This window comes from Cyanistes caeruleus, unplaced genomic scaffold (genome assembly GCF_971803275.1).
Source record: "Cyanistes caeruleus unplaced genomic scaffold, bCyaCae1.hap1.1 HAP1_SCAFFOLD_78, whole genome shotgun sequence".
NCBI lineage: Eukaryota > Metazoa > Chordata > Aves > Passeriformes > Paridae > Cyanistes > Cyanistes caeruleus.
In genome coordinates this window covers 699,249-706,720 of record NW_028255889.1, presented here as the reverse complement: position 1 = coordinate 706,720, position 7,472 = coordinate 699,249, and positions in this window count along the sequence as shown.

Sequence of the window (7,472 nt, the reverse complement as noted above, 5' to 3'; positions counted from 1 at the left end):
ATTGTTGTTTGCACTTCTCAAGCAATCTGTCGAGCTGTCCAGTCTGCTTTTCGATTTTCCTCACAAATTTTGGAGTTTCTTGATTGGTGTGCTTTACACTGTATAATTGATACTTGTTCAGGTTTTTGTATTGCTTTTATCAATTGCAGGACTGCATCTTGATGTTTAACGTGTGTACCTTGAGAAGCCAGTAGTCTTCTTTCTTTCTACAGTGCTCCATGTACATGTACTACTCCAAAAGCATACTTTGAGTCAGTCCATATGTTTACCCTTTTCCCTTTACTCAATTCTAGTGCTCTGCTTAAGGCAACCAGTTCTGCCCTCTGGGCAGATGGATTTGCTGATAATGCTTTTGCCTCCACTATTGTACTGACTGTTGTTACCGCATATCCAGCGTATCTGGTCCCGTTCTCCACCAAGCTGCTTCCATCTGTGAATAGCTCTCACTCTGCTTGCTCTAGTGGGATGTCTTTCAGGTCTTCTCTTGCCGAATAGGTGTACTCTAGTTCTTCTACACAGTCGTGCTCTAATGGGCCTTCTTCAGTTGTGGTACGTGGGAACAAAGCTGGATTCAAGAGGTTAGTTGTCTTTAGTGTGACATCATCCTGCTCAGTCAGGATTACCTGGAATTTCATCATCCTGCTTGGATATAGCCCATGGCCCCCCTTTTGTTCTACAACAGTGGTCACCATGTGTGGCACATAGACATCTATGTCTCTACCCATTGTGGGTTTCCTGGCTTCTTGTATCAGCATCACAGTGGCTGCGACTGCCCACAGGCACGAAGGCCATCAGGCACTCTCATTGTCAAGTTGTTTGGAAAAGCAGCCTACCGGCCTTTTCCAGCCTCCCAAAGGTTGGGTCAGCACTCCCAGTGCTAGGTGTAGTCTTTCATGCACAAACAGGTGAATATCTTTGGGTAAATCAGGCAATCCTAATGCCAGAGCTGTTGTCAATGCCTCCTTCAGTTTGAGGAAGGTCTCCTTCTGTGGTTTGCCCCAGGTAAACGGCTGCGTCTTCTGGGCTTCATACAGGGCTTTTGCAATTAGTCCGTAGTCCATGATCCACAGGTGGCACCACCCTGTCATCCCAAGGAAAACTCGCAGCTCATGCAGGTTCTGGGGTTCTGGAATAGCACAAATAGCTTGAATATGATCAGTACCCAGCTTACGTTGCCCTTGTGAGATTACACATCTCAGGTAAATCACAGTTTGCCGGGCAATTTGTGCCTTCTCTTTAGACACCTTATATCCTCCCATTCCCAGCTGATTTAAAATTTCAATTGTTACCTTTATGCAGGTTGTTTTCTCTTCTGTAATTGTCAGTGTATCATCAACATATTGGAACAGCAGGTATTGTTCTCTCAGTACTTGCTCATTCTCAGTCCAAATCTCCAGCTCCTTAGCCAGCTGGCTTCCAAATAGGGTTGGACTGTTCTTGTATCCTTGTGGGAGGTGTGTCCAGGTGAGCTGAGTTTTCCTTCCATTTTCTGGATTTTCCCACTCAAAGGCAAACAGTTTCCTACTTTCTTTGTCAAGGGTATGCAGAAAAATTGAGATACATTAAGTGTGTTATCTCATATATTTGTCTCATATATTTATCTCATATATTTTTATCATATATATTTATCAAGGGCTATGCAGAAAAAGGCATCTTTTAAATCAATTACAGTAAACCATTTATATTTCTCTTTTATGGATGTTAACAATGTGCAAGGATTAGCTACCACTGGGTAAATATCTTTAGTTATTGCATTTATTGCTCTCAAATCCTGTACTAGTCTGTATTGGTTAACACAGAAATTTGGGCTCTAGCGTTAACTGGAAGTAATAGGCGCACGTTTGGGACCCACCATTGCTAAAATCAGTATGTCTCCAGTTTTGTTATTCCTAGTGAGCATTTTAAATACAACCAACCTCCACCTCTCTGCTCACCCATGAGAGGCAGAGTTACCAGTTTCCCTGATTCTGAGGCTGTTTGGGCTCCACTCCCAGAAGCTGAGAAGGAGACTGCTTTGGCTCACAGCCCAGAGCCTGTGGAGGTGTGCTGGGTTATACAGTGGGGCATTCGATACAATGAACCTGGGACAGTGTTAATTAGAAACTACTTTACTCAACTTTTAAGTGATAAGTCATCCATTATGTTTCTGGGGACCCTCTTCTTTATCCTTAGTGACCACCAGTACTGGTGGTTAGAGATTTGTTTTCTCTTTTCTGGGTTTTCATTAAGAGAACCAATGTATCTAACACCCTTTGCTTTCTCTGATTTTTCTTCTGGGATTTTTACAGGTCCATAATTTCTACTGTAATTAGGTAACTCTTTTGCAACTTTGCTCCATGTCCAAATTTTATGGTTCCTAGCAGGAGAACGCAGTTGTGAACCTGTCTGCTGAGAGGGGGTGGTGAAGGGAGTAAACCCAGGATCAGCTGAACCAGGTCAATCAGTCGGGTTCCCAAGAAATCTATCTAGTCTATCCACAGGGGTTATAGCTGCTATGGTTTTGGGGGTTTTTTATGAGAAAAATTGCTGTAGGTTTAAGTGATTCTGGAAGGCCTTGAATTAAAGAGGTCATAATTTCAGTTTTCACAGGTAACAACACTGGTGATTTAGAACCAGCAATTAATTTTCTTGTGTATCATTTGCAAGCAGGCAGCTTTGTGAATGTTTTCCAGTAGTTGGTTGGGGGTACCAACTATAGCTATAGGGTCCCCCCTTTCCAAGGGGTTTAGCCCCTCTGCCTGATAAGCTGCATGCTGATTTAGGGACCATGGGTTACGTCTGTCTCCTGTTGTTACGAAGACTCCATGTCCCCAGTACCCACTGGCTTCCTGTTCTCTCAATCGAATTTAATCACCTCCAGTAAGAGACACTCAGAATACATATTCTGTCTCTGACTCGTGAGGCAGACTCCCGTACTCCCTTTTTTTTTTTTTTTTTTTTTTTTTATTTTTCTTTATTTTCAGTGGTTATATGCGGATCAAGATCCTTTTCAGTATTGATATAATTATATTAAATTCTGTTTTAATTAGAGGTTTCAAACTAAGACACCGGTGTTCCCCACAATTTTATCCAAGTTAGCTCCTTTTGAGGGTAAATTTGATTAATGAGAGAGGTTTCCCTCTCGTTTCCTTTAGCAAGTCAGCATTTTTTGAATTTTTATCATGGAGGGCTACTCACAACAGATTGATCTTACTCCTTTCTTCATCCAATTGTTTTTGCAAAATTTTAACTAGGTTTTGGAGGGAGTCTATTATAGTTCTTTCCTAACTTCTTCACTTAAAGCGAGTTTCTATAGCTGCTGTAAGACAAGCTCCCAAAACTGAGCAGAGTATAGTTTTATTTTTGCCCAGTTTAAATTCTTTTTCATGTTGTAAATAAAACATAGTCTATCAATCACATTTTCCAAATTAAACCAATTATTAAGCACCAACTTTTCCCTCCTGGAGGTCTGGCACTGTGTTTTGCTAACAAAGCATAACATGCATAAAATGCAGCTTTAACTTCTGCAGACATTTTCGGTCATTTTTACAGAGGGAAAAACCACTACAGGGAGGTATCAACTTAAATTATACACACACACACACACAGATTTTTGCTTCCCTGTATGGGTAAAAAGGAAAAATCTGCTTGGGAGGCACTCCTTCAGTTTAAAATTCTGGTTGTCTCTTTGCTACACCAAGCTGTCAAAATTCATACACACAACAACAAAAACAGTCCCGCCCTTTTGCACTAAGAGATCTTTTGTGAAATTCTGCAGACAGAGCCCTCAAGTGAGTGTGGGGTGCTTTTCACCTCGGCGTGTGCAGTTTGCGGGAAATTCAAGTTGCCCCCCTTGCTTTCTAGACACCGCTCACTCTTTGGGAGTGTCGGGCTGGGTGCAACTGGAGCAAAATGTCCTTCCCCTAATACAGACTGCACAACAAACCTGCAGCCCCTTCTGTCTGTCAGAAATCCTGTCCGTGACTCCAGTTTAAATGCCACGATTCGCTAACGCGAGTGGGACTCGTGAGAGGTTCGTTTGATCTCAGAGTGCAAGACGGACACAAGGGATTTCAGTTTAAATCACAACAACAATAATGTACCTTTATTTTAGTGCCAACAAGGGTTATGCGAGAGAGGAGAGGAAGAGAGGGAGAGATAAAGAAAACAAAGTAAAGAGAGAGAAGAGGGGGTTATAGCTACCAACAGAAGAGACGGGGTTGCTGGGGTCTTTTTCTGTGGGATGATCTGGCCGAAATTATCTTAATCTTATGTAATTCTTCCCCAATGTTACCTTGTTTCCAATGTGCTAATAAGCACCCAAAGGAGAAGTATCCGGTATGGGAGCATTGCTGTCCAAAATCCCTTTAAGTTTCTCCATATTGTAACTATAATAAACCACAAATGCTGGATCTGCAACGCTATTGCAGTCGTCTGACAGACGGCGCCTACGCAACTAACTCAAAGATTTCTGGGAGTAACACTTTTCTCTCTCTGAGAGAAAGTGCCTTGCCTCCAAGGGAGAGCCAGGATCTCTGAATCAGCTGGTTTCCTGACCCTCACAGTAAAGCACCTTACCTTTCTCTCCTGGGGAAATTGTGAGCAGCAGAGACGGTCGCAGCTGATGGGGTCCCCAAGAATTCCTCGGTGCTGGCTGGAGCGTGATCGGGTCGTGAGTTTGCTCAGCAGCACTCACAAGGTCCCATCTGGGGTCGCCAAAATGTTAGTGTTCAGGAACACACATAATCACAGAATGATTAAATGAAGGTGCTTTATTAAGAGCTCTGGGTGTCAGGGGTACACATACCCAAATCTAACCTGACTTCGTTTTGAGTTGAACATGCTTTTATACTCTATCATTATATAACTTTCATATTAATTATTAAACTTACATTGTTATATTGTATGCATTGTTTTTACCCAAGCATGGATTTCTCCTGATCCCCCTCAACCCCCTAACATTGTTCCTCATGTTCTTTAAACAATAATTATATCTAATCACATCTAACAATTGTATCATTCATCATATACCAATTACACAGGTGCAGTTTGACATGATCTTTAGCAAGTACAAGGCCTAACACTTCCCAGGACCTACTCTTCCCGGGCTCACCAAACCTCACTTTCTTTCTAAGTCCCCAAATTTTCTAAGATTTTAAAACCTTATACTATCAGAGTGACACTTGTCTTTACAAACAAGCCGTGAGTCTGCCGATAAAATGAAACTATCACTGAGAGATAACAAAAACAAAGGGATGGATTCAACTGAAAGATGAAAGAGACACTGGGGAAACACCATAAAATTCCACAAGGGCTAAGAACTAAGAAGATTATGCACTGGGGAGAGGGGGGATGGTATCTCAGGTATCATGTGTACCAGGAAGTCTGTACCTCTGTCATGGAGTAGCTTTACCTTTAAGACAGCTTGGAGGGAGAGGAAGTTGAAGCTGCTGGTGGCTGATGGGAGTTTTTCTCTCCTGACCAATTATCGGTCATTTTCAAGAATTGACAGCAGATCTGACCATTAAAAAGTGAATTCAACTTGTAAACACCCCCTTAAGAAGTACAGATAGAATTCTCTTGCTCTCTTTGGTTTCCGGCTTCTGACAAGGTAGCAGGCTCTGTCTTGGCCTCCTCCCCCCCCTCTCCAGGCCTACAAGGCCGCGGGGTGGAGGGGGGGGAGGGAGAAGAGAAGCAGCGCTGGCCAGCCGAGCTTGGTTTTCAGTTTTTGCTGCTAGACTGAAACTTAACACCATGAACTCTTGCAGTTTTCCTAAAGCTTTTAATTCTTTTACTACCTGGATAAACATACAGATTACTCCTTTTCTCAGAAAGACAGAGAGAGAGACAATCAACATAGAGGAGACATCATAAAACCACCAAAAACAGTGAAGAAAAGAGTTAAGTTTAAATAAGAAAGAGAGAATAAGGAGATGCTTTACAGCTGAAATATCTTTCTGTTAAAGCTATAGAGATGGACAATAATAGTATAAAAAGACTCCTTTAATTCATGATAAGAGTATTAGGAGGAATGAGATATTCAAAGTGTAACTTTTGAGCAGAAGAGAGACAGAGAGAGTGCTTGTGATACTGTGAGTTGCTGGAATTGAGTTAAGTGAAGATTTTGAAGCTTTGGGGGCAAAGAGAAAACTGTTTTCCAGGAAGGCTCACAGAGACAAATGAAGAAGACTTTTGCCTTTGAATAACTTATCCTTAAAAATAAGATTCTTAAACTCTGTGACCCATACACACCTTGGAGATGTGAAATGGGAGGAGAAGATCTAATGACAGATTTCCGGGCAGCTGGCATTAGAGAAATAGAAAACTATGATGAAAAATAGTTTTCTCGTGAGAAACTCCGTAAGCTAACAGAAAGAGACTTCTGTTTCTCTACAAAGACTGATGAAAGACTGTAGCAAGAATTAAGACTGTTTTTAACCACCAGAATCCTAAAGTTATTTGTCTCTATGTTGTCATGTGTACAGAGAAATAGTTAAGATGTAGAAGATAAGGGGGTTTTCTTAAAGTTTATTCTGGTATTCTCATTCTTGTAGTTTGTTAATAAACTGTCTTTATTCCTTTTAAGTCTTAAGCCTGTTTTGCTCTTGTTTTAATCCATATCTCACAACAAAAAATAAGTAGTTTTTTAGTTACTGGTTTAAAACCACGACATTTAATTGGTGCGTTGGCCGGGAAAACGAAAATTAGCAAATCTAAACTAGTATATTAATAGTGTTACTGTGAGATAAAGGATTAAGTAAGAGCAAAGCATGATTGTCTTAAGTTTATATAGCAGTGATAGTAAAATCTAGGGGTGGAAAGTAGTAAATATTTGTTTCTTCTTTTCTGTCAATTTATTAGTTTTTTAAGTTGTATATTGAATATAATTGATAATTTTTGAGTAGGTGTTTACAAGTTGAAGGGGTGGAATGTCATGGAGTAGCTTTACCTTTAAGACAGCTTGGAGGGAGAGGAAGTTGAAGCTGCTGGTGCCTGATGGGAGTTTTTCCCTCCTGACCAATTATCGGTCATTTTCAAGAATTGACAGCAGATCTGACCATTAAAAAGTGAATTCAACTTGTAAACACCCCCTTAAGAAGTACAGACAGAATTCTCTTGCCCTCTTTGGTTTCCGGCTTCTGACAAGGTAGCAGGCTCTGTCTTGGCCTTCCCCCCACCCTCTCCAGGCCTACAAGGCCGCGGGGTGGAGGGGGGGGAGGGAGAAGAGAAGCAGCGCTGGCCAGCCGAGCTTGGTTTTCAGTTTTTGCTGCTAGACTGAAACTTAACACCATGAACTCTTGCAGTTTTCCTAAAGCTTTTAATTCTTTTACTACCTGGATAAACATACAGATTACTCCTTTTCTCAGAAAGACAGAGAGAGAGACAATCAACATAGAGGAGACATCATAAAACCACCAAAAACAGTGAAGAAAAGAGTTAAGTTTAAATAAGAAAGAGAGAATAAGGAGATGCTTTACAGCTGAAATATCTTT